The following is a 27,537-nucleotide window of genomic DNA, read 5'->3' as shown; positions in this document are numbered from 1 at the left end:
ACCCAGCGAACGGGTTGTTTTAACCCAGCATATGGGTTGTTTTAACCCAGCGAACGGGTTGTTTTAACCCAGCAAACTGGTTGTTTTAACCCAGCGAACCGGTTGTTTTAACCCAGCGAACCGGTTGTTTTAACCCAGCGAACCGGTTGTTTTAACCCAGCATATAACTCAGCATATGGGTTGTTTTAACCCAGCGAACGGGTTGTTTTAACCCAGCGAACGGGTTGTTTTAACCCAGCATATGGGTTGTTTTAACCCAGCGAACGGGTTGTTTTAACCCAGCGAACGGGTTGTTTTAACCCAGCATATGGGTTGTTTTAACCCAGCGAACGGGTTGTTTTAACCCAGCGAACGGGTTGTTTTAACCCAGCATATGGGTTGTTTTAACCCAGCATATGGGTTGTTTTAACCCAGCATATGGGTTGTTTTAACCCAGCGAACGGGTTGTTTTAACCCAGCATATGGGTTGTTTAAACCCCGCGAACGGGTTGTTTTAACCCAGCGAACGGGTTTTATTTAACCCAGCGAACGGGTTGTTTTAACCCAGCGTATGGGTTGTTAAAATTGAGTTAGATGGACAATGAGTCCATTAAATGAGTTAAAGAAAACTACCCAGCAGGTCAAACATTTAACCCTATCGCTGGGTTTGTCCATTTTCAACCCAACTTGGGTTGTTTTTAACCCAGCATTTTTTAGAGTGTAGAGTTTACAGTCACAATCACGTATTGCAGTAGAGCCTCTCTCCTGAAGTTTCCTCAAAACTTCTGACGTTTGTTCAATTTCCCGTCAGTTCCCTGTAAAATCCGACCCTAACCCTCGTTTTCGTACAGGTCCACGTCTTTGTTGCGTTTCCCCGGTTGACGCAAAGGTACAAATTACATGATTATGATGTATCATGTATTTGCAAAAGTCTCTTTGTTTGGGAGAAAAATCAATAGCAGAGCTCCTGGAGCGGCTCTTCCTCGCCGTTACGTTTCCAGATAGGACGATTGTAGAATTGCTGATTCTACATTTAGAATGACAGTGATTCATATGGTGCTGCTGTCTGGTTAGGCGGCTAACTTATACCTGAGGGTCTCCAGCTGACATTTCATCTACAACTTTGGGAAAGGTTAAGGGCCGCGGGGCTACGAGCCGCAGGAAACCTTTAGCATCGGCTTATTTTTAGACTCGGAGCAAAAAACTCTGCTTTGTTTGGACTCGTCTGCCTCGAGAGGGCCGATGAGTAATTTAGCAGCTCTGTTTTACAGGAGCGTAAACAGGTAAAGTTGTTGAACCAGAGGAAGACCTGTTTCTATTTTAAAAACAAGGCTGATGGGAGTGAGCGGGAATGATGAGGAATTACACGCACTGATAATAAGATGAGGACGTCTAGACGTTTTCTGTTCAGTTTTCATGTGTATCGAACAGATTAAAGAGAAACTGAAACATGCATTGGGCCGTTGGCTGTCCCCACCCCCACTGCTCGACCTTTGACCTCTGAACCCCAGGACGCCTCCGCCGCATGTCTTTTGGTTGTAATTAGGGTGGCCGGTGCACCTGATGTTGACCTCGGTCTCGCTGTGGGACAATCAGATGGACGGACAGAGGCTTTTTGAGCATCTGTGCTTTAATTGCACCCAGAAAAACACAATTACAGCATTCAATTTTTACACTTTCTGAAGAACACGTGAGGGTTGCGGGTCATTCCACAGTGTTTCTGCTCACCAAAGCTGCATTTATTTGATCAAAAATACAGTAAAAAATGTGAAATATTTTTGTAATTTAAAATAACTTCTATATATGTGAATATATAGTAAAATATAATTTATTCCAGTGATCAAAGCTGAATTTTCAGCATCATTACTCCAGTCTTCAGTGTCACATGATCCTTCAGAAATCACTCTAATATGATGATTTGCTGCTCAAGAAACATTTAAAAGCATAAAAAAATGTTTTACTGACCCCACAGTTCAACATTTGATTGTTAGTGTATATTAGTGTTCACACCAGCGGACGATATTGTTCATTTTAAAGATGACGTATCATAAAAAACTGACTTTTTCCGTGTTTAAGTGCTATAATCAGGTCTCCGGTGCATCTACCAACCCAGAAAACGTGAAAAAGGACAACCCAGCAACTTTGTTCTGGCAAGCCTTTCCCTTCAAGCATGTGAAAAAACGAGCCGCTCAGATTTCACTCCCCTAGTGACGTCAGAAGAGGATCTTATTATAATATTCCCGCCCCTTAATCTGCATGTTTCCACCCACAGCGCTGGCATTTGTTCTCTCTCCATCAGTGTCGACTCCGGTTTGAACAATGTAAGGCTGAACACTTTCCTCATTTTGGCTGCGTGAGATTCTCCGGCTTTGTTGTTGTTGAGCTGTTAAAGCTCCGCCCTCTTCTGGAAAGCGGAGCTCCTTTGCATTTAAAGGGACACACACAAAAACGCCGTGTTTTTTCTCACACCCAAATTTGACAAGCTATAATAAATGATCTGTGGGGGATTTTGAGCTCAGACTTCACCAGAGACTTATATGACATCTTGTGAAAGGCGCATTATAGGTCCTCTTTAAATCAAAACTCGTGCCCAACTTCCCACATTTTTTATTTTTATTTTTTGTACTTGTTCTGACTTTTTTTTTTTCAAATTATTTTTATTATTTATTATTATTACTTTTTTCTGTTTTCTGCTTTTTTTTAGATTAAGTCATTATTTTAAAAATTTTAGTAATTTTTTTAAAACATCAGTTTATTAGATATTTTTGCATTTTTTCTTTTCTATTTCTTTTTTCTGTTTTTGTCCTGATTATTTTTTCAGATTTTTTCCCCAGATTATTGAATTATTAATTTATTTTTTTCTATTTTTCTTTTTCCTACTTGTTCTGATTTTTGTAGATTAATTTCCAACCTTTTTTTCAGTTTTCTTTTGTTTCTGTGTTTTTTATTCAGATTAAGTAATTATTTTTCTCAAACCATCAGATATTTTTGCATTTTTTCAGATTATTTTCTCTTCTATTTTCCCCCTTTTGTCTGTTTTCCACTTTTTCTGATTATTTTTTCAGATTAAGTAATAATTTTTTTATTCAGATTTTTATTTTTTTATTTTATTCAGATTTTTTTTTTCTACTTGTTCTGATTTTTTTTCTGATTATTTCCCCTTTTTTTCTGTTTTCTTTTTCTATTTTTTAATTATTTTCCCCCTTTTTTCTGCTTTCTACTGTTTTTTTGTTTGTTTGTTTTTTTCAAATTAAGTATTCAGATTGAGTCATTTTTTCAAACCATCATTTTGCTGATTTTTTTCCCCCAGATTATTCATATTTTTTTACATCTTGTGAAAAGGGTCATTATAGATCCCCTTTAAATCAAAACTCGCGGCCAACTTCCCACGATCCAGTCAATTCCCCGCCGCTTCACTGTGTTTTACGTCACAATAGGCAACTTCAACGCTGGTCAGATGTGACCTCTAACCCCAACATGATGCTTTCTTTTCTTCTCATGTGTTTTTCCCTCCTTGACTTCATCCAGGCAGAATAACAGATCCGCGCAGGTTTGTAAATCCACACACTGACGGTGTTTTTCCACCTGAGGAGCCGCTCGGGTCCGGCTGCGAGGCGCGAGGGCTCGTTCATCACGGCTGAAGGCTCGCCCCGCCGTATTTATCTTGTAAGCAGCTTCAGCTCTGCTGGAAACTGGGCTTGTCTTCAGTTTGTCTTCATTCAGCTACAGCTGCTCTTAATGCTTCCTGTCCAGAGCCTCGCGCACAGGAAGTCAAAACACACTTTTACCTGTTGTAAATGGATCCTGTGAAATACTGGACGTATGACGGGTTAACCGGTGACCGCTCAGTAATTCAGTTCATGAGTCTGAAAACAGCGTTGGGTGGAACAGGTGTTTACGATTATTTATTTATTCATCCGTTTATTTATTTATATTTTGACACAAAGTTTTACTCTACATGCAAACACAGCTGTTAATCTACAGACATGATCGTACAGTAATTTAATGAACGGATGTGTTCATACTGTATAAGATAATCAATTCTCTTTTTTTTCATATTGTTTTTTCCTAGATAATTTTTTCTATTTTATATGATTTCGTTTTTCTTATTATTAATTAATTGTGACAGTTTTACGATACAAACATTTCTGTTTACAGATATTTACAGATGTTTATACAGTAATTGTCCATCTTTTAATGAAGAACTGATGTGTTCATAATATTACAGCATTATTAATTATTCAAAACATCAGTTTATTAGATAATCAATTCTTTTTTCAGATAATTTTTTCCCAGCCTTTTTAATTTTCTTCTTTTTTTGTACATATTTTCAGATTATTATTATTTTTTCTGTTTTCTACTTTTTTAGATAGTTTTTTTCTAAGTTTCCTTCTACTTCAGATTTTTTTTCTGTTTTTTAAATAGTTTATTAAGATTTTTTTTTCAAACCACCAGTTTCAAGGGTTTTTTTGTGATTATTAATTCAGATTATTAATTCATTTTTTATTTCTATTTTTTGTACTTGTTTTTTCATTTTTCAGATTATTTTTTCCATTTTTCTGTTTTCAGTTTTTTTATTTCAGATTGTCATTATTATTTTAACATTTTTAGTATTTTTTTCAAAACATCAGTTTATTAGATACTTTTGCATTTTTTTGTTGCATCAGTTTTTGTCCTGATTATTTTTTATTCAGATTTTTTTAAATCACCAGTTTACAGATTATTGAATTTTCCAGATTATTAATTTATTTTATTTTTTTTTCTACTTGTTCTGATTTTTGTAGATTAATTTCCAACCTTTTTTCAGTTTTCTATTGTTTCTGTTTTTTTACTTCAGATTAATTTTTTTTTCAAACCATCAGATATTTTTGCATTTTTTCATATTATAATTTTCTCTTCTATTTTCCCCCTTTTTTCTGCTTTGTACTGTTTGTTTTGTTTTTCCAAACCATCACTTTGCTGATTTTTTTATAATTTTTTCTCTTCCTTTTTTCCTGTTTTCGTCTTTTCCAGATGAATAATAATTTTTGTACACAGTTTTCCTGAAATCAGAGTACAGTAGTCATCTAAAGAAGATCTGATGTGACCGTGTGAACCGTGTCCAGTGTTTGTTCATCATCAGATGCGCTCGGATCGGATCGGATCGAGTGAGTGAGTGTTGTGCCGCTAGCGGTGAGGTTTCCTCTAGTTTTTCTTCTTCATTAAGTGCGCTCTGAAGAGTGTTAAATAATATTAATGACCGGGAGAGTCGTTACTTACCTCGCTTTGCGCCGGCTCAAGTGATTTTATCGATCAGCGCCGAGATGTGGCGCAGAACAGCAGATTATTCTGGGCTCTGATATTATCAGCAGCTTAAATAAGTTGATTAGCACAAGCGCTATCTTTAAATAGATCTAGATGATGATGTTGATTGGGTGGAGCAGGACGCCATCCATCTTTTTGATCTGCTAATAACTGGAATCCATCACTGCTCGGCCTCGCTCCTCTCTCCTGAGTCCACAGGTTTTTAGGAGAACCGGCCCAGGAATGTAGGACAGCACGGAGCGCTCTGTTATCTGTCAGAGGAGCCGAGATCTTTCAGGAGGTCGGAGCGAAAGTTGAGGTATCATGAAACATCTCTACACGTGTGTGTGTCAGCTGATCTTCTTCTCTTTGAGGTTATGACCAGCACACTGTTTTCATGTTCTTATTCAGTTTGTCATGTGATCTTTTTGAGCAGATCTGAGCTGAGACGGATGTATGAAAGGTTGGTCTCTGTTTAAAGAAGACGCTCAGCAGATTATTGCTGAAGAAACATGAAAAGTTTACTGTAAAGCAAATGTACTGTACTAAACATTTTAATTTTGTACAAAATATATTTTTACAAAATAATTTGGACTCTCATATTGCCAGAAAACCAAAGCCGTACGTCCGACCAAGCTGTGATCCGAATTTGAAGTTGGTATCGTAAAAATTGAGCCGTTTTCCAATGATACCTGATTTATGATGATTGCTGAAATATGAAAACACTTTACCTTTATTTATAATGCATCTTATGTTTTCATAAACGGGTCAGTGACGAATAAGGTTTTTAAAAGTGTTAATAAACATAAGGGAGATATAATACATTTAGAAGTTTTATTAAGTGTTAACAATGAGATCATGTGGTTTTTATCACTGCTTTTGTCATTTTTTACAAGATGGACGAAATTTGTCACCAAAAAATGTTTTACCGAATTACACTTTCGGTTATACCAAATGACGATATTTTTAGGCTGATATCTAGCAAAAGGACAAACATTTTATATTTAGTACAAGTTTTTAAAATATTCCATCATTTTCCATGTTTTATAGCGGCTGCACCGAATGATGTTTCGGGACATGCGTATGATCAAGAGAAAACATGAATTTATCAAATAGTTAAAAGAGAGTTTGTTACTTTGCTTTCATGACCATGTGGTCCTTTGCAGGTGTCTGAATGATGTCACATCCTGTCACATGATACTGACCGCATGACTTGATCCAAAATGGTCCCTTTATATCGGTTACTGCGAATGACGTCAATGAAATTCATTTTTCTCATAACAAAGCAACGACTTCTACACATAATTTTAATATAATTTTGCACCATGTTGATATATGTTATAAAATCATGCCAGAATAAAATAAATATATATATATATATATATATATATATATATATATATATATATATATATATATATATATATATATATATATATATTTATATTTATTACATTTTAAGATATTTTAATCACAAATGAACAGTTGGACGGTTAAACCGAATGACCTTTTGACAATTCAACATCTTTAAAATCCCTTTATATGACGCAAAATATCATTAAAACCTTTTGGATTCAATAAAAGAGATCTAGTTGTACTACCTTACATACTTTAGGTGTCATATCTTTGTTTATTATTATTATTATTATGAAGTAACCAAAGTTACCATTATTGGCAGATATTTGTTCTTGTTTTAAACACAAACTCACTTCATTATATAATTTAAAAAAACAAATAAAACATTTTTTTTAAATACAAAAATGCATCATATTATTTGAAGGTTCCTGTTACATCTGAAATTGGTTGTTTGTTTTGTGCATTATACTTTCTAAAGATTTAACAGTGATTTATTGTTATTGTTTATTATATTAAACTATTGATTAATCTGTTCACTCTCAGCATGTTTTTTACCTGTCACATATTTGGTAACAGCCTTTATATATAAAGCATTATAAAAGTATTGCCTTGTAATTCACCTCATAAAGACTTGTATGTTGTCATGAATAATATGATATTATATGAATTAATTCCATCTGAAGGATGAACACTGCCGTACGGAGAATCAGGTCCAGGTCGCTACTAGTTAAGAGAGTAACCAGTTAAACATCCAGTGCTAGGTGTATTAATAAAAATAACAGATAATAATCAATATTTCACATGTATCTAAACTAAAACAGGACAGAATATGAAAAGGATCATTTTGACCGATGGCATAAGAGTTTACTACACATCTCAAAGGTCATGTAATGATGTGACGAGCCATTTTATAATAATAATTATAATAATAATAATAAAAAACTAAGATATGAGCACAACTAGATCTCTTTTATTGAATCCAAAAGGTTTTAATTATATTTTGCGTCATATAAAGGCATTTCAAAGATGTTGAAGTGTCAAAAGGTCATTCAGTTTAACCGTCCAAACATTCATTTGTGATTAAAATATCTTAAAATCTAATAAATGTATATATTTTTTCATTTTATAATATATCAACATAGTGCAAAATGATATTAAAATTATGTGTAGAAGTCGTTGCTTTGTTATGAGGAAAAATGAATTTCATTGACGTCATTCTGAGTAACCGATATAAAGGGACCATTTTGGGTCATGCGGTCAGTATCATGTGACAGGATGTGACATCATTCAGACACCTGCAAAGGACCACATGGTCATGAAAGCAAAGTAACAAACTCTCTTTTAACTATTTGATAAATTCATGTTTTCACTTGATCATACGCATGTCCTGAAACATCATTCGGTGCAACCGCTATAAAACATGGAAAATGATGGAATATTTTAAAAACTTGTACTAAATATAAAATGTTCGATTGTACTTTTGCTAGATATCAGCTTGAAAATATCGGTATAACCAAAAGTGTCATCTGGTAAAACCGAAATTTTGGTTAAACTTTTTTGGTGACAAATTTCGTCCATCTTGTAAAAAATGACAAAAACAGCGTTAATTGATTATAAAAACCACATAATCTCATTGTTTACACTTAACAAAACTTATATTTTTCAGTCTTAATATCTTCAGTCATTTCTCTTCTCCAGTAAATGTATCTTGATTTAAGAATGTTTAGATATTTGTGCTGGAAAACGAGACAGAAACACTGAGGAAGAGCATCATTATTGCAGTGTATGGGAGAAATAAGCATGTACAATTACACATCCAACATCAGTCGACATACATATTTAATATCCCATTAATAATAACCGATATGTTCCAGAGAAATCCGATTCAGTTTCTTCCTTGCTAAAGCTTTGTTCACGAGCGCAAGAGTTAAACACACCGATCAGTTAAAGTGTTAAAACAAAGAAAGCTTATTCGAACGGCTCCCAGCGTTATTGATAATGTTGGTTGTTTTTTTCCAGGCTGGCAGAAGCTTTTCCTGCTTAGCCAACTGTGAACAGAACGTCCCGCCTTAATTTGATTAAACACTTTGTTAGGAGCAGCAATTAATGCACCTTCTCTGGCCATTTTTAATGGCTCGCAGCAATTAATACATTGAATCTTGTTAATTATTCTGCTGTTTTTGGTCATAGGTGATGGTTCCAGCGGAGATGTTATTTGTGGGGGTGAAAGCGCTCGCTGTCACGGGCTGAAAGCTCAGCACACTTGAAGCTGGAATCCATTTATTCCCCAGGCCGGGCCTAATTACCCCTCCACAGGTACAGACCGCCTTCATCCCGTCCCGAGCCTGTTCTGCACCCAACCAATAGGAAAAGATTAATTGTTTGCTTTCTTTTGTATCTCCGGGGACACGGGTCACTTAATAAAGAAAAATAATTCTCCCTCGCACCCGATTGGGCTTATTTCCCCAAAATGTGTGTGGACACGAGTGCGGGAGGCTTTGTTCTTGTTAGCCGGTGCTTTCAGAGCGGCAGAAATACAGCAGAAAACAAACAGGGAAAATTGATGAGCGTTGTGTACGAGTTGTATCATCATTTGTACGGCCGTTTGCCTCTAATTCCTCATTATAGTTTGCTCCTCGACGGTAACGGACGCATAATAACGGAAGGCTCGTTGAATAGAGGTGCAATTAGAGATCTCTGTTAATTGACCGTCGCAGCGTTTGCTGAGTGAACACATCACACCCAGAAAGGCATTAATGGCAAACGCTCAGCGTAGAGGTCAATAAATGCACGGCCAAATGCAAATGGCACTGTAACGTGTCAGATAAGTGACCTTTTGTGGATTGTTCAGCCAAAATGATTCACAGTCACACCGTTCCTCACTAGAGCAGCGCTTTACTGCAATTACTAAAGGCGTTTGCAGTTGTGAAGGATTCTTCCTCAGTATTTTTCACTTGTTTTACAGTACAAATATCAGGGATGTGATTTATGTATTTTCCCACAATGAAAAGTATGACCCACATGAATTGCGTAAATCTGAGAAAAAAAGTAGTAAACAATTACTAAATAAACTGCAAAATGTTACATTTTCTAATACATTCAGTGTAAAAAGAAAAACCTTGTTGTATTTATGAAGAAAATGTTGGCAACTATGGTTGCCAGAAAAATTCTGTAAAAAAAAAAGTACAGTAAAAAAGTAAACATATTTACATAATACCCTGTAAATTTTACAGTATAAAACTATAATTTGCAAACAAGTGCTTGGGTTGTTTTAGCCCAGCATTTGGGATGTTTTAACCCTGCGATTGGGTTGTTTTAAACCAGCGATTGGGTTGTTTTAAACCAGCGATTGGGTTGTTTTAACCCTGCGATTGGGTTGTTTTAACCCAGCATTTGGAATGTTTTAACCCAGTGAATGGGTTGTTTTAACCCAGCATTTGGAATGTTTTAACCCTGCGATTGGGTTGTTTTAAACCAGCGATTGGGTTGTTTTAACCCAGCGATTGGGTTGTTTTAACCCTGCGATTGGGTTGTTTTAACCCTGCGATTGGGTTGTTTTAACCCTGCGATTGGGTTGTTTTAAACCAGCGATTGGGTTGTTTTAAACCAGCGATTGGGTTGTTTTAACCCAGCGATTGGGTTGTTTTAACCCTGTGATTGGGTTGTTTTAAACCAGCGATTGGGATGTTTTAACCCAGCAATTGGGTTGTTTTAACCCAGCGATTGGGTTGTTTTAACCCTGTGATTGGGTTGTTTTAAACCAGCGATTGGGATGTTTTAACCCAGCAATTGGGTTGTTTTAACCCAGCGATTGGGTTGTTTTAACCCTGCGATTGGGTTGTTTTAACCCAGCATTTGGGTTGTTTTAACCCAGAATTTGGGTTGTTTTAACCCAGCATTTGGAATGTTTTAACCCTGTGATTGGGTTGTTTTAACCCAGCATTTGGGTTGTTTTAACCCAGAATTTGGGTTGTTTTAACCCAGCATTTGGAATGTTTTAACCCAGCGATTGGGTTGTTTTAACCCAGCATTTGGGATGTTTTAACCCAGCGATTGGGTTGTTTTAACCCTGCGATTGGGTTGTTTTAACCCAGCATTTGGAATGTTTTAACCCAGCATTTGGGTTGTTTTAACCCTGCGATTGGGTTGTTTTAAACCAGTGTTTGGAATGTTTTAACCCAGCATTTGGGATATTTTAACCCAGAATTTGGGATGTTTTAACCCAGCGTTTGGGTTGTTTTAACCCAGCATTTGGGATGTTTTAACCCAGCGATTGGGTTGTTTTAACCCTGCGATTGGGTTGTTTTAACCCAGCATTTGGAATGTTTCAACCCAGCGAATGGGTTGTTTTAACCCAGCATTTGGAATGTTTTAACCCAGCGATTGGGTTGTTTTAACCCTGCGATTGGGTTGTTTTAACCCTGCGATTGGGTTGTTTTAACCCAGCATTTGGAATGTTTTAACCCAGCATTTGGGTTGTTTTAACCCTGCGACTGGGTTGTTTTAAACCAGTGTTTGGAATGTTTTAACCCAGCATTTGGGATATTTTAACCCAGAATTTGGGATGTTTTAACCCAGCGTTTGGGTTGTTTTAACCCAGCATTTGGGATGTTTTAACCCAGCGATTGGGTTGTTTTAACCCTGCGATTGAGTTGTTTTAACCCAGCATTTGGAATGTTTTAACCCAGCATTTGGGTTGTTTTAACCCTGCGATTGGGTTGTTTTAAACCAGTGTTTGGAATGTTTTAACCCAGCATTTGGGATATTTTAACCCAGAATTTGGGATGTTTTAACCCAGCGTTTGGGTTGTTTTAACCCAGCATTTGGGATGTTTTAACCCAGCGATTGGGTTGTTTTAACCCAGCATTTGGGATATTTTAACCCAGAATTTGGGATGTTTTAACCCAGCATTTGGGTTGTTTTAACCCTGCGATTGGGTTGTTTTAAACCAGTGTTTGGAATGTTTTAACCCAGCATTTGGGATATTTTAACCCAGAATTTGGGATGTTTTAACCCAGCGTTTGGGTTGTTTTAACCCAGCATTTGGGATGTTTTAACCCAGCATTTGGGATGTTTTAACCCAGCGTTTGGGTTGTCTTAACCCAGCGTTTGGGATGTTTTAACCCAGCATTTGGGATGTTTTAACCCAGCATTTGGGATGTTTTAACCCAGCATTTGGGTTGTTTTAACTGGGTTGTTTTAACCCAGCGTTTGGGATGTTTCAACCCAGCATTTGGGATGTTTTAACCCAGCATTTGGGTTGTTTTAACTGGGTTGTTTTAACCCAGCGTTTGGGTTGTTTTAACCCAGCATTTGGGATGTTTTAACCCAGCATTTGGGATGTTTTAACCCAGCAAGTGGGATGTTTTAACCCACCATTTGGGTTGTTTTAACTGGGATGTTTTAACCCAGCGTTTGGGTTGTTTTAACCCAGCGTTTGGGATGTTTTAACCCAGCATTTGGGATGTTTTAACCCAGCATTTGGGTTGTTTTAACTGGGATGTTTTAACCCAGCGTTTGGGTTGTTTTAACCCAGCGTTTGGGTTGTTTTAACCCAGCGTTTGGGTTGTTTTAACTGGGATGTTTTAACCCAGCGTTTGGGTTGTTTTAACCCAGCAATTGGGATGTTTTAACTGGGATGTTTTAACCCAGCGTTTGGGATGTTTTAACCCAGCATTTGGGATGTTTTAACCCATCATTTGGGTTGTTTTAACTGGGATGTTTTAACCCAGCGTTTGGGTTGTTTTAACCCAGCAAGTGGGATGTTTTAACCCAGCAATTGGGTTGTTTTAACTGGGATGTTTTAACCCAGCGTTTGGGTTGTTTTAACCCAGCGTTTGGGATGTTTTAACCCAGCATTTGGGTTGTTTTAACCCTGCGATTGGGTTGTTTTAAACCAGTGTTTGGAATGTTTTAACCCAGCATTTGGGATATTTTAACCCAGAATTTGGGATGTTTTAACCCAGCGTTTGGGTTGTTTTAACCCAGCATTTGGGATGTTTTAACCCAGCATTTGGGATGTTTTAACCCAGCGTTTGGGTTGTCTTAACCCAGCGTTTGGGATGTTTTAACCCAGCATTTGGGATGTTTTAACCCAGCATTTGGGATGTTTTAACCCAGCATTTGGGTTGTTTTAACTGGGTTGTTTTAACCCAGCGTTTGGGTTGTTTTAACCCAGCATTTGGGATGTTTTAACCCAGCATTTGGGATGTTTTAACCCAGCATTTGGGATGTTTTAACCCAGCATTTGGGATGTTTTAACCCAGCATTTGGGATGTTTTAACCCAGCATTTGGGTTGTTTTAACTGGGATGTTTTAACCCAGCGTTTGGGTTGTTTTAACCCAGCGTTTGGGATGTTTTAACCCAGAATTTGGGATGTTTTAACCCAGCATTTGGATTGTTTTAACTGGGATGTTTTAACCCAGCGTTTGGGTTGTTTTAACCCAGCGTTTGGGTTGTTTTAACCCAGCAATTGGGATGTATTAACCCAGCATTTGGGTTGGTGTAACTGGGATGTTTTAACCCAGCGTTTGGGTTGTTTTAACCCAGCAATTGGGATGTTTTAACTGGGATGTTTTAACCCAGCGTTTGGGATGTTTTAACCCAGCATTTGGGATGTTTTAACCCATCATTTGGGTTGTTTTAACTGGGATATTTTAACCCAGCGTTTGGGTTGTTTTAACCCAGCAAGTGGGATGTTTTAACCCAGCAATTGGGTTGTTTTAACTGGGATGTTTTAACCCAGCGTTTGGGTTGTTTTAACCCAGCGTTTGGGATGTTTTAACCCAGCATTTGGGATGTTTTAACCCAGCATTTGGGTTGTTTTAACTGGGATGTTTTAACCCAGCGTTTGGGTTGTTTTAACCCAGCGTTTGGGTTGTTTTAACCCAGCGTTTGGGTTGTTTTAACTGGGATGTTTTAACCCAGCGTTTGGGTTGTTTTAACCCAGCAATTGGGATGTTTTAACTGGGATGTTTTAACCCAGCGTTTGGGATGTTTTAACCCAGCATTTGGGATGTTTTAACCCATCATTTGGGTTGTTTTAACTGGGATGTTTTAACCCAGCGTTTGGGTTGTTTTAACCCAGCAAGTGGGATGTTTTAACCCAGCAATTGGGTTGTTTTAACTGGGATGTTTTAACCCAGCGTTTGGGTTGTTTTAACCCAGCGTTTGGGATGTTTTAACCCAGCATTTGGGTTGTTTTAACCCTGCGATTGGGTTGTTTTAAACCAGTGTTTGGAATGTTTTAACCCAGCATTTGGGATATTTTAACCCAGAATTTGGGATGTTTTAACCCAGCGTTTGGGTTGTTTTAACCCAGCATTTGGGATGTTTTAACCCAGCATTTGGGATGTTTTAACCCAGCGTTTGGGTTGTCTTAACCCAGCGTTTGGGATGTTTTAACCCAGCATTTGGGATGTTTTAACCCAGCATTTGGGATGTTTTAACCCAGCATTTGGGTTGTTTTAACTGGGTTGTTTTAACCCAGCGTTTGGGTTGTTTTAACCCAGCATTTGGGATGTTTTAACCCAGCATTTGGGATGTTTTAACCCAGCATTTGGGATGTTTTAACCCAGCATTTGGGATGTTTTAACCCAGCATTTGGGATGTTTTAACCCAGCATTTGGGATGTTTTAACCCAGCATTTGGGTTGTTTTAACTGGGATGTTTTAACCCAGCGTTTGGGTTGTTTTAACCCAGCGTTTGGGATGTTTTAACCCAGAATTTGGGATGTTTTAACCCAGCATTTGGATTGTTTTAACTGGGATGTTTTAACCCAGCGTTTGGGTTGTTTTAACCCAGCGTTTGGGTTGTTTTAACCCAGCAATTGGGATGTATTAACCCAGCATTTGGGTTGGTGTAACTGGGATGTTTTAACCCAGCGTTTGGGTTGTTTTAACCCAGCAATTGGGATGTTTTAACTGGGATGTTTTAACCCAGCGTTTGGGATGTTTTAACCCAGCATTTGGGATGTTTTAACCCATCATTTGGGTTGTTTTAACTGGGATATTTTAACCCAGCGTTTGGGTTGTTTTAACCCAGCAAGTGGGATGTTTTAACCCAGCAATTGGGTTGTTTTAACTGGGATGTTTTAACCCAGCGTTTGGGTTGTTTTAACCCAGCGTTTGGGATGTTTTAACCCAGCATTTGGGATGTTTTAACCCAGCATTTGGGTTGTTTTAACTGGGTTGTTTTAACCCAGTGTTTGGGTTGTTTTAACCCAGCAAGTGGGATGTTTTAACCCAGCATTTGGGATGTTTTAACCCAGCATTTGGGATGTTTTAACCCTGTGATTAGGTTATTTTCAGCCCAGTGGTTAGGTTAAATGTTTGCTCTACCTGCTGGGTAGTTTTATTTAACTCAACTCTTGTTTAAAAATTACTATATTTCTTGCTTAAAATGAGCCCAAAGTATGTTGGAAATTAACATTTATTGATATGTTTAATAAAAGAACATTTATTAATAAGTTTAATGAATAACAATTAAACAATAAACAGTTATCAAATTGTTCATTAATAAATGTTCACCTTTTGAATATTATTGTTTCCTCTAGTAATCATGTTGTGATTTTTAATTTCCAACATATTTTGGGCTCATTTTAAGCCAGACATATAGTCATTTTTAACAGTAGTTGAGTTAAATAAAACTGTCCAGCAGGTTGGGTAAACATTTAACCAAACCGCTGGGTTAAAACAACCCAATCGGTAGGTTTGTCCATTTTCAACCCAACTTGGGTTGGTTTTAACCCAGCATTTTTTAGAGTGTTCCTTTAACATATACTGACAACCGCCATAATGCACCATGAATAAATTCATCAGTATATAGAAGATGCACACAAAATAACAAACACACATGACACAAACATTCATTAAATAACAGAAGATGTAACATAAAACCCAAAAGTACATAACTGATAAAAACTATTAAGAAATTTAAACAAAATACCTTCAAATTTTTAGTGTTTATTTCATGCATGGATTGCTGAAATAATCCTGTTTTTGCTTTGAATTAAGATTATTTGAATATATTATAAGAATATTTGTTCTTGTTTTAAGCATAAATCCACTTCATTTTTCATTTAACAAGACTTAATATCTTCAGTCATTATAAATGTATCTTGATTTAAGATTTAGATATTTGGCTGGAAAACAAGACAAATTTTTTGGCACAGCTGGTGTTATGTTGATGCATTTGTGTCTTTTTCACATCCAACGACTCTGAAAGCGACTTCTGGTTTTCTGTGCCGGATCAAAGAAGACGGATGTCAGGCGGTTCGGCCGGTGACATAATGCGCTGTGGCACGCAGCTCGGTTTTATTAGCACAAGCCTGTTATTTTGCTGCGGCCGGTCGGGACTCTAAGTGTGGTCGGGCAGTGATAAATGCTGTCGCACACAGTTGATGCAATTCATTTGTCAACGGCCTGAAAAAGGTTAATCAGTATTCTCCAGCCGGGTTACGGCCCTCCGTCTCCCTCTCAGCAGTAATTGTGGTCCCTGTGAAGGACCAGCCGTGGGGGGAAAATCATAATAATAATAGCAGAAATAAGAAATAAGTTCTCGTAATTTTAGCAAAACGTTCTTGGAACGTATTTTTGTGGAGCAGTGACGTCAGCTCGCTTTCATAATTTATACTGCGAGTATTTCATGCACAGACCTGAATGATCATGGGAAACGCTGGGAAAAATCAATGCAAATTCATATTTCATAAGGCCATAATTGCGTTTGAAAGTGTGCGGCGGTCATTTGTTTCAGCGGACGGCTGCTGACAGAACCATACATTTGAGCTCGGGCTCTTATTTCATCTTCTCACAGTCCTTTCGATCTCACGGCACTCGTCTCTTCACCGCTACAGCTGTTGAAAACAAGGGGTTTGTTGTCAAAGAAAATGGGGCTTTTTTTAACACTTGACAACGTTCTATCATCTGTGAAGTTATCGATTTGCCAGTGTTTTAACCATCAAACTGGATCTGTTTGAGCGACTCTGGTTTTTTAAACAATTTCTTTGACAGGCGAGGCGTCACAGCAATTGCCCCGCTTTTAAAGACAGTATTTCAATTTGCCGAGAGCCCTTCAAGTGAAGCGCCGGCCTCTTTGAAGGAGTATCAGAGCAGCGAGGGGCCGACAGAGTTGTCACGGTTCGGGCAGGGTAAAAAATGGAGCGCCTTTGCTTTATAGATTGCTGTTAGGTCAACAAAACTTTGGCAGCATTGATTAACTTGACAGTGAATGCAGCAGTACATTTATCACTAATAGCTGGGCTGCAGAAAATCTAATAAGAGCCGAACAATCCCCCGCGGAGCCGTAACAGGTTCGGCGCGGCCGGTGGAGCGTGCGCTGGAAATATCCGCGTCTCCCCCGGACGGCATCATCATCCCATCAGACACGTCTGTCCTCCAGTTCGGCCGAAAAACAGGAGCGAGACGGGCGCGCCGGTGTCATTAATTGAAGCTAAAAAGTAGATTCTCCCCTCGCTGACTGTCTTATCTCCCTCTCGGAGCGGTTAAAGAGTTCAGGAGCGCTTGGAGAATTGTGTTGTTGGGGCTTGGATTTGCATGAGCGGCTATAAAACACTCTGACCGCACGTCACAGTTTCGCGGAGAGGCTAATCGATTAGTTGTCACCTGGGCATCAGCTTCACTCCTAGGATTCAATTTTTTTTCCCCGACCGTTTTGCATATGCTATCGACCGGGAGCGGGTAAATGAGCAGAACGCGTGGAGACCAGAGGATGAATTGTTTACTTGCATAAAAATAACCTTTCAATAGTGGAAGATGCATGGTGCGGGCTTGCGCTGGCGTTCTGCTGCCCCAAGCAGATGGCATTCAGCTGCTATTGATCCGGTCCTGAAGGCTGGAGGACGGGCCTGTCCGCTCCCGCTCCGTCCCAAAGCCTTCCTAGAAACATCAGAGGCCGCTCAGTGTCCAAACGCTCGTCAGAGTTTCCAGCGGCAGCTCGTCGCGTGATTTGATAAAATGGCATCTTTACTGTTAACTAGGGCTGGGTGATGGAGGAAATCATAGTCAGAAAACCCCTTTTTTGAAATGGAACAGTTTATTGAACCTTTAAACAAAATAAATAAATTTAAAAAACTTTGCATGTGTTGTGTTGATCCATCAGGCTTTTATGGCTCATATAGTCTGATATTAGTGAGAATATGGAGGAAAAAACAGCTTCATTTTATTCAGAGGCCCAAACTGGCAATTTGCTGCAGATGATGATATTTATATGGACAAAAAGTAAGATGAAATTGATCTCACCGCAATTCATACCTATTTTACGTGGTGGCTAATTCATACAATCTCACTATGAATTTATAAGTTTTTTGCTAAATCGTAATTATTATACGAGTGGCCAAATTCCTATGAATTCATACGAATTATCTACCCTTAACCCCACCCCTAAACCTACCCATCACTGGGGTTTAGACAAATCATATGAATTCATACGAGTGATGTCGTACAAATTTGTACTAAATCATACATATTTTTCGAGTTGCCAAATTCATATGTATTCGGGTGAATGACCTACACCTAACCCCACCCCTAAACCTACCCGTCACTGGGGCTTAGCCAAATCGTATGAATTTGTAAGAGTGGGATAGTACGAATTCTAAAGTTTTTTACTAAATTTTATGTATTTTACTAGTTGCCAAATTCGTATAAATTTGTATGAATGACAAACCCCTAACCCCGCCCCTAAACCTACCCGTCACTGGGGTTTAGACAAATCGTATGAACTCGTATGAGTGGGATGTACGAAATTGTAACTTTTTTTACTAAATCATACATATTTTACGAGTTGTCAAATTCATATAAATTTGTACATTTGTGGGACAGTACAAATTTTTACCTTTTTTTGCTAAATCGTACATATTTTACGAGTTGCCAAATTCGTATGAATTCATACGAATGAGGTCCTACGAATTCGTAAGTTTTTTTGTTAAATCTTACATATTTTACTAGTTGCCAAATTTGTATGAATTTGTATGATTGACCAACCCCTAACCCCGCCCCTAAACCTACCGGTCACTGGGGTTTAGACAAATCATATGAATTTGTACAAGTGAGATCGTACAAATTCGTAAGTTTTTTGCTAAATCGTATGTATTTTACGAGTTGCCAAATTCGTAAGAATTTGTATGAATGACAAACCCCTAACCCCGCCCCTAAACCTACCCATCACTGGGGTTTAGACAAATCGTATGAACTCGTATGAGTGGGATGTACGAAATTGTAACTTTTTTTACTAAATCATACATATTTTACGAGTTGTCAAATTCATATAAATTTGTACATTTGTGGGACAGTACAAATTTTTACCTTTTTTTGCTAAATCATACATATTTTACGAGTTGCCAAATTCGTATGAATTCATACGAATGAGGTCCTACGAATTCGTAAGTTTTTTTGTTAAATCTTACATATTTTACTAGTTGCCAAATTTGTATGAATTTGTATGATTGACCAACCCCTAACCCCGCCCCTAAACCTACCGGTCACTGGGGTTTAGACAAATCATATGAATTTGTACAAGTGAGATCGTACAAATTCGTAAGTTTTTTGCTAAATCGTATGTATTTTACGAGTTGCCAAATTCGTAAGAATTTGTATGAATGACGAACCCCTAACCCCACCCCTAAACCTACCCGTCACTGGGGTTTAGACAAATTGTATGAATTTGTATGAGTGGGATACTACTAATTCGTATGTTTTTTGCTAAATTGTATGCATTTAATGAGTTGCCAAATTCATATGAATTCATACGAATGACCTACCCCTCAACCTACCGGTCACTGGGGTTTAGACAAATCGTATGAATTCGTACGAGTGAGGTTATCCAAATTTGTAAGTTTTTTTTTACTAAATCATACATATTTTTCGAGTTGCCAAATTCCTATGTATTCGGATGAATGACCTAAACCTGACCCCACCCCTAAACCTACCGGTCACTGGGGTTTAGACAAATCGTATGAATTCGTACAAGTGAGATCATACAAATTCGTAAGTTTTTTGCTAAATCGTATGTATTTTACAAGTTGCCAAATTCGTATAAATTTGTATGAATGACGAACCCCTAACCCCACCCCTAAACCTACCCGTCACTGGGGTTTAGACAAATCATATGAATTCATACGAGTGATGTCGTACAAATTTGTATCTTTTTTTGCTAAATCATACATATTTTATGAGTTGCCAAATTCTTAAGAATTCGTATGAATGACCAACCCCTAAACCTACCCCTAAACCTACCCGTCACTGGGGTTTAGACAAATTGTATGAATTTGTATGAGTGGGATACTACTAATTCGTATGTTTTTTGCTAAATTGTATGTATTTAATGAGTTGCCAAATTCATATGAATTCATACGAATGACCCCACCCCTAAACCTACCGGTCACTGGGGTTTAGACAAATCGTATGAATTCGTACGAGTGAGGTTATCCAAATTTGTAAGTTTTTTTTTACTAAATCATACATATTTTTCGAGTTGCCAAATTCATATGTATTCGGATGAATGACCTAAACCTGACCCCACCCCTAAACCTACCCGTCACTGGGGTTTAGACAAATTGTATGAATTTGTATGAGTGGGATACTACTAATTCGTATGTTTTTTGCTAAATTGTATGTATTTAATGAGTTGCCAAATTCATATGAATTCATACGAATGACCTACCCCTCAACCTACCGGTCACTGGGGTTTAGACAAATCGTATGAATTCGTACGAGTGAGGTTATCCAAATTTGTAAGTTTTTTTTTACTAAATCATACATATTTTTCGAGTTGCCAAATTCCTATGTATTCGGATGAATGACCTAAACCTGACCCCACCCCTAAACCTACCGGTCACTGGGGTTTAGACAAATCGTATGAATTCGTACAAGTGAGATCGTACAAATTCGTAAGTTTTTTGCTAAATCGTATGTATTTTACAAGTTGCCAAATTCGTATAAATTTGTATGAATGACGAACCCCTAACCCCACCCCTAAACCTACCCGTCACTGGGGTTTAGACAAATCATATGAATTCATACGAGTGATGTCGTACAAATTTGTATCTTTTTTTGCTAAATCATACATATTTTATGAGTTGCCAAATTCGAAAGAATTTGTATGAATGACGAACCCCTAACCCCACCCCTAAACCTACCCGTCACTGGGGTTTAGACAAATCATATGAATTCATACGAGTGATGTCGTACAAATTTGTATCTTTTTTTGCTAAATCATACATATTTTATGAGTTGCCAAATTCGAAAGAATTTGTATGAATGACGAACCCCTAACCCCACCCCTAAACCTACCTGTCACTGGGGTTTAGACAAATCATATGAATTCATACGAGTGATGTCGTACTAATTTGTATGTTTTTTTGCTAAATCATACATATTTTACTAGTTGCCGAATTTGTATGATTGACCAACCCCTAACCCTGCCCCTAAACCTACCCGTCACTGGGGTTTAGACAAATCGTATGAATTCGTACAAGTGAGATCGTACAAATTCGTAAGTTTTTTGCTAAATCGTATGTATTTTACAAGTTGCCAAATTCGTATAAATTTGTATGAATGACGAACCCCTAACCCCACCCCTAAACCTACCCGTCACTGGGGTTTAGACAAATCGTATGAATTCGTATGAGTGGGATGTACGAAATTGTAACTTTTTTTACTAAATCATACATATTTTACGAGTTGTCAAATTCATATAAATTCGTACATTTGTGGGATAGTACAAATTTTTACCATTTTTTGCTAAATCGTACATATTTTACGAGTTGCCAAATTCGTATGAATTCATACGAATGAGGTCCTACAAATTCGTAAGTTTTTTGTTAAATCTTACATATTTTACTAGTTGCCAAATTTGTATGAATTTGTATGATTGACCAACCCCTAACCCCGCCCCTAAACCTACCCGTCACTGGGGTTTAGACAAATCATATGAATTTGTACGAGTGAGGTCGTAAAAAATGAGTCGTGAGATAGTGTTGTAATGTAAATCAATGAGATGTTTATAACAGTACAGCAGATACTTACATAAAATGTATATAAACACATATAATATATATATAGATTACATAAAATATACATAAATTGGTGCTATCAATTGATTAATTAATAAAATAATTTTTTTTCTGTAATTAATCAAGATTTTTAGTATTTTTATATTGTAATAATTTCACAGTTACTCTCCAAATTAATGTAGACACAACTTAAAGACAGTATATTTTAAATATTTGTTTAATGGCATCTTTTTATGAATGAAGGCCAGTATTACTGATACTAATACTGTACTGATGAATCTGTTTTTACATTATTTATAGACATTCAACATTACAGTATAACTACATATACAGAACATGAATAAAGTTGTCAAACACTTTACAGTCTTCACTGCATAAATTGAAATGAAATATGATATTAAAATGAAATATAGATTAATCCTTATTAAAGCTACAATTGTCTCTGTTTTCTTTGTTCTTTGATGAACATTAATGACAGACATCACAGTAACTGGTTTATTAGGCTGCTGTCACTTTAAGAGCTGCCGCTGCCGAACATGACATTTCCTCACAACTCTTTAAGTTAATTTAAGACCGCTCTTATGAGAATACTCGACAAAGCAGCCATTTTGGCATAATTCTGTTTGTTATTGTTCATTCAAGCAAGAAAGAAAACTCCATACTGCTGCGCGTCTTTCTGTGCACACGAGTCGTGTGTGTGTCACATGACACGACATTCACAGACAGCGCGTTCTCGTTTGTCTTAAATGGTTTAAAAGCATTTGTGTGAATAAGAGCGTGATCATATAATGTAACACTAGCCAAATTATGATGCAGTTTAACTGAAGATATTAAATATAAACTTTGACAGCACTAATATGAATATCTGCCAATAGTATGTCTTTGTAAGATGATATTTAAATGCTTAGTTTAATGATTAAAGCTCTAGTTTTAAAACATATAATACAATGCAATAACAATGATGATTGAGAGATGATCTTATTTGATTTTTGGATGATGTCTGGATAATCAAGTAAACCTGCTTCAGTCCAGTTGAAATATTACTAACAATATCAAACTTATTCTCATGTTTACTTGATAAAAATCAGTGCAGATTTCACATGAGCTAAAGGACGTTTGTACAACCACACTAAAAGACAATCAGATTGTGTGCGACAGCAAAGTTTTACAATTTAGAGGCTTTAGAAATTTGTGTTTGAAATATTATACAGTGGCTTTATAGGGTTCAGTCAAAAGGGACCATCATTTCAACTAAAGAGTGGTAAGTGGATTCCAAATATTTGATAAAAAATACAGTAAAAATCAAGTTAAACAACAAAGGCTTGTTTTTTACTAAATGAGCACAAGGATGACTGACTTTCTGATATGCACCAATGTAATATTGCTGTTTAATACCATTTTTATACAAATATTATTACTGTAATCGTATTAATTGTGCTCCACAGTGTGACACGAAATGATTTCCTTGATATCGGTATCGGTGAACGCGCGGCCGAGTGACTGACTGGAAATCATCATACGGTTATCCGGCGATAATGAGCCGCTGATGCCGCGATCAGGTTAGCCGTGCCGCGGCATCCATTGTTTCAGGGGTGACTGCTCCTCTGAAGCTGCGAACCGGCTCCACCGTCTCTGCGTCACCGCGCTCCCCGAGCCCCGGCCTTCAGCGCTAATTAGTTTCAGAGGGAGCCGAGAACGAGCCCTTCCCACACATCCGAGAGAGGAGAGCTCACATTATCCAGACAAATACAGAGAGGCCGGCTGTAAAACTGCCATATCGAGGGCTTCTCGAGAGCATCAGATCTTCAGGCACGGCAATCTGTTTTCATTTGCCCCCAGACCGAACTTCTGCACGTTTGTCGCTCTCGGACCGCCGTCGGACCACCGGCAGCATGATTAGTGCTGCTGGGAATATGCAGTGGCTTATTCAAACAGCTGTTAGCGGGCGATTCTCCGTCCCGCCTCAAACCGGCTGATTTATTAAGCAACACTTTCTTTTCTGGCTTCTGAGGCCGTGATGAATGTGGCGCTATGCATAAATTTACCACAACGGCTCCGGCGTGAACACTTTATCTTAATGATTAAACATTGCCCTGATCAGCGGCCTAACTGCGTTCATCTATCCTGCGCGACTAAACTCTGTCAACAGCGTTTCAGGGCGTTTAAGGGCTTTTTGTCAACTGGAAGCATCTTTCAAGCACGCAGCGCTCGCTCTCTTTTCCTTTGTCTTTTGGCTGGAAAAATTCGAGGCCGTTTGATCTGAAGCGGCTTGAGTTCATTTATAAATAGTTCCTCTGGGCACCGGCGCGGGCGAGGCTGTTTTGGCAGCGTTGCGCGGTCGTAATCTCAGAAGGGCCGCGGCGTTCTCGCTCTCCGCTTACCGCGGTAATTGGCTGATGAGGAGCTCGGGCCCTAAAAAGAATGTCAGTGTTCGATTTCCCCGGGATCCTGAGTGAGGATATGTCACCATTTACTCCTCTTTCGGGTGACACCGGCTCTTGGCAGAAACTCTGGGGAAATCATTACGCTGTTTATACCTCTCCCCTGTCGCAGCGCGCTTCCCTTTGATATTTTCACAATGTTTTTCCACTGAGTGATGGTACCTCGCCGGGGTCGGAGAGAACAAGTCCCTTTTGTAAATTTGTGACCATATTTTAACGGGCAAAAGAGAAAAAGGCAGACAATTGGTGACGCGTAGCGGGAAGCCGCTGAGAGGGCTTGAAGGGACGATCAATGCTGTCCAGCAGGTGTCTTCTCCGAGTAAAGAGACGGCGTTATTGATTTCTGGGGCCGCGGACACATTTTTAGAGCCGATTGCTTCGGCTGTGCTGAATTTGGGCTTTTTATTCCATGACTTGTTCACCGTGAATAATGTTTAAAGTCACAATTTGAAGGTTCATAGATTTTTGCACTGCAAATGAATTTTAATGACCCAACTGGTGCTTTTATATACACTATATAATTCAATGGCTGCACATATTTTGTGTGTTTTCTGCTCACCAAGGCTGCATTTATTTGATCAAAAATATAGTAAAAATGTGAAATATTTTTGCAATGTAAATCAGCTGTTTTCTATGTGAATATATAGTAAAGTGTAATTTATTCCTGTGATCAAAGCTGAATTTTCAGCATCATTACTCCAGTCTTCAGTGTCACATGATCCTTCAGAAATCATTCTGATATGATGATTTGATGCTCAAGAAACATTTATGATTATTATCAGTGTTGAAAACAGTGATAGACTACTATTCAGAAGTTTGGGGTTAAAGAAATTAATAGTTTTATTCAGAATAGATGCATCAAATTGAACTGGCATTTTTGGGTCATTGATGAATGAAAAAACATAATGGAGATATAATTAATGACACTTTCGGAATGACACTTTATACCAAATGACAATATTTTCAAGCTGATATCTAGCAAAAGGACAAACATTTTATATTTAGTACAAGTTTTTAAAATATTACAACATTTTCCATGTTTTATAGCGGCTGCACCGAATGATGTTTCGGGACATGCGTATGATCAAGAGAAAACATGAATTTATCAAATAGTTAAAAGAGAGTTTGTTACTTTGCTTCATGACCATGTGGTCCTTTGCAGGTGTCTGAATGATGTCACATCCTGTCACATGATATTGACCACATGACTTGATCCAAAATGGTCCCTTTATATCGGTTACTCCGAATGACGTCAATGAAATTCATTTTTCCGGACATTCTTTCTCATAACAAAACAACGACTTCTACACATAATTTTAATATAATTTTGCACCATGTTGATATATGATGTTATAAAATCATGCCAGAATAAAAAATATATACATTTATGACATTTTAAGATATTTAAATCACAAATGAACGGTTGGACGGTTAAACCAATGACCTTTTGACACTTCAACATCTTTAAAATCCCTTTATATGAAGCAAAATATAATTAAAACCTTTTGGATTCAATAAAAGAGATCTAGTTGTACTACCTTACATACTTTAGGTGTCATATCATTTTTTTTTTTTATTGTTATTATTAAGAATATTAGAATGATTTCTGAAGGATCATGTGACACTGAAGACTGGAGTAATGATGCTGAAAATTCAGCTTTGATCACTGGATATAAATTACACTTTACTATATATTCACATAGAAAACAGCTGATTTACATTGGAATAATATTTTACTTTTTTTACTACATTTTTGAATTTAAAAAATTTTTATTATTCCAAACTTTTCAACCAGTAGTGTGCATAAAATGTAACGCTTGATATTAAAAGTATGTGTGAGTGTATCAGTAAGTGTGAAATGAACTGAAGCAGAAGTCTGTCGAGGTGTCAGATTCGTCAGCATGATGATTCTGGCTCTAATTGTAAAGACCTGCAGGACTGGGAGCTTCTGGGTAATAATTGTCAGAGTTACACAGGGTTAGACGTGTCATTACAGGGACGTCAATACGGCAGAAACTGAGAGGAGATCTGTAAATGATTCGCTTGTCAGCGGAGATGGCCAGAGACTTTATTGTGCTCAAACGCCCTCCGAATCAATATGCAACGCTGACATTATTATATAAAAGCAGACTACGTTTTATGGATTACGTTTAAACGTTAGAGGAGGACATAAACCGACTACAATTACTTGTTTCAGTTAATGTGAATTCAACACTGATGATCTAATAGAAACAGGATTAAATTCGATCGCACAATATTGTTGTCTGAATCAAAATGAAGTGAGTTTGTGCTTAAAACATGAAGAAATATCTGCTAATGGAGTCTTGTTTTCCCTTTAAATTGTTTATTTTTCTCCATTGGCAGATATTTATTCTCGTTTCATTTTTCTTCTCCAGTAAATTTTGATTTAAGAATGTTTAGATATTTGTGCTGGAAAACAAGACAGAAACACTGAGGAAGAACATCATTGTTTGCCGGCTCTATCAGGCGCAGTTTCAGATGGTTTCTGCCAGGCTGATTTGTCTGCTCTTGACCTTTCCAGCGAACTGTCCCATCATGCAGCAGGAGCGCTCCTCAGGGACTCCAGCTCTGCTGATAATGAAGCCTGTCATCTCCGCTCACCTCCACGCCGGACACACTTCCAGCTCCGGACGGCTCCTCCATCGATTCGCTGCTATTTTCCAAAGCGGCTCTGTGCGTCTTGCTGAAATTCCCTCCCGGAGCTCTTCAGAGCTGCACTTGTTGGCTGGAGATGTTGTAACAGGTCACAGCGGAGACGTCAGCGCCGTCACGTCTGCAGATCTGTGAGTTTGTGCTGCTTTAACCTCACGTTTCTGAGCGAAACGTCGGCAAACTACGGCTACAGGTTTTATTTTACTATGCAAAATGCACAGAAAAAATCAAACATTGCATGTGTTCTTAATTTCTGGCCAAAAATTATGTTGCACTATTGAACACTATTATCACAAATAAAACAAGTGACTTCTCAGATGTTATAAACGTTTTTTTCTTGATTATGCGAACATTTCCATTTTATTATTCGTTACTTTTGAATGTTTTCTGAGCATTCCGAAACAAGTAGTAACATTTAAAAAACGTTACATGAACGTCCAACTGAAATGTTTCAGAAAAAAATGTATAGATAATGTTTTGAGAACAAATAGCATTCTTTTTTTAACGTTTGTTCATAACTTTGAGAGAACCTTGAGAAAACGTTCCCTGTTCGCTGGGATGAAGGATTTACAGAATCCCGTTCCTGATCTCCTGCCGTCGGGTTTGACGTTTGTGATCATCACAACATGGAAACACAAGGTGAGATGAAGAGTCACATGGTGTTCAGATCAGGATTTTGCAAAGAAATGAAGGATAATAATCACATTCAGGAGAAAAGTTTTTTATTTTGAGACCGCAGCAATCATAAAGTCAACATGAAATGGACGTAAAATGTT

The 27,537-nt window shown here is 37.7% G+C and overlaps 1 long non-coding RNA gene across 1 annotated transcript; it reads left to right on the top strand.

Moving 5' to 3' along the window:
- The first annotated feature begins 5,001 nt into the window (after positions 1 to 5,001).
- Positions 5,002 to 27,087, top strand: LOC137026763 (uncharacterized). The gene is made up of 3 exons (XR_010895924.1): positions 5,002 to 5,581; positions 8,809 to 8,934; positions 26,631 to 27,087. It is a non-coding gene; the product is annotated as an uncharacterized lncRNA (long non-coding RNA).
- Positions 27,088 to 27,537: the final 450 nt, after the last annotated feature.

Source organism: Chanodichthys erythropterus, chromosome 9 (genome assembly GCF_024489055.1).
Source record: "Chanodichthys erythropterus isolate Z2021 chromosome 9, ASM2448905v1, whole genome shotgun sequence".
Lineage (NCBI taxonomy): Eukaryota > Metazoa > Chordata > Actinopteri > Cypriniformes > Xenocyprididae > Chanodichthys > Chanodichthys erythropterus.
Note: the sequence above shows the minus strand (reverse complement) of the source record. Positions and strands in the feature narration are given on the sequence as shown.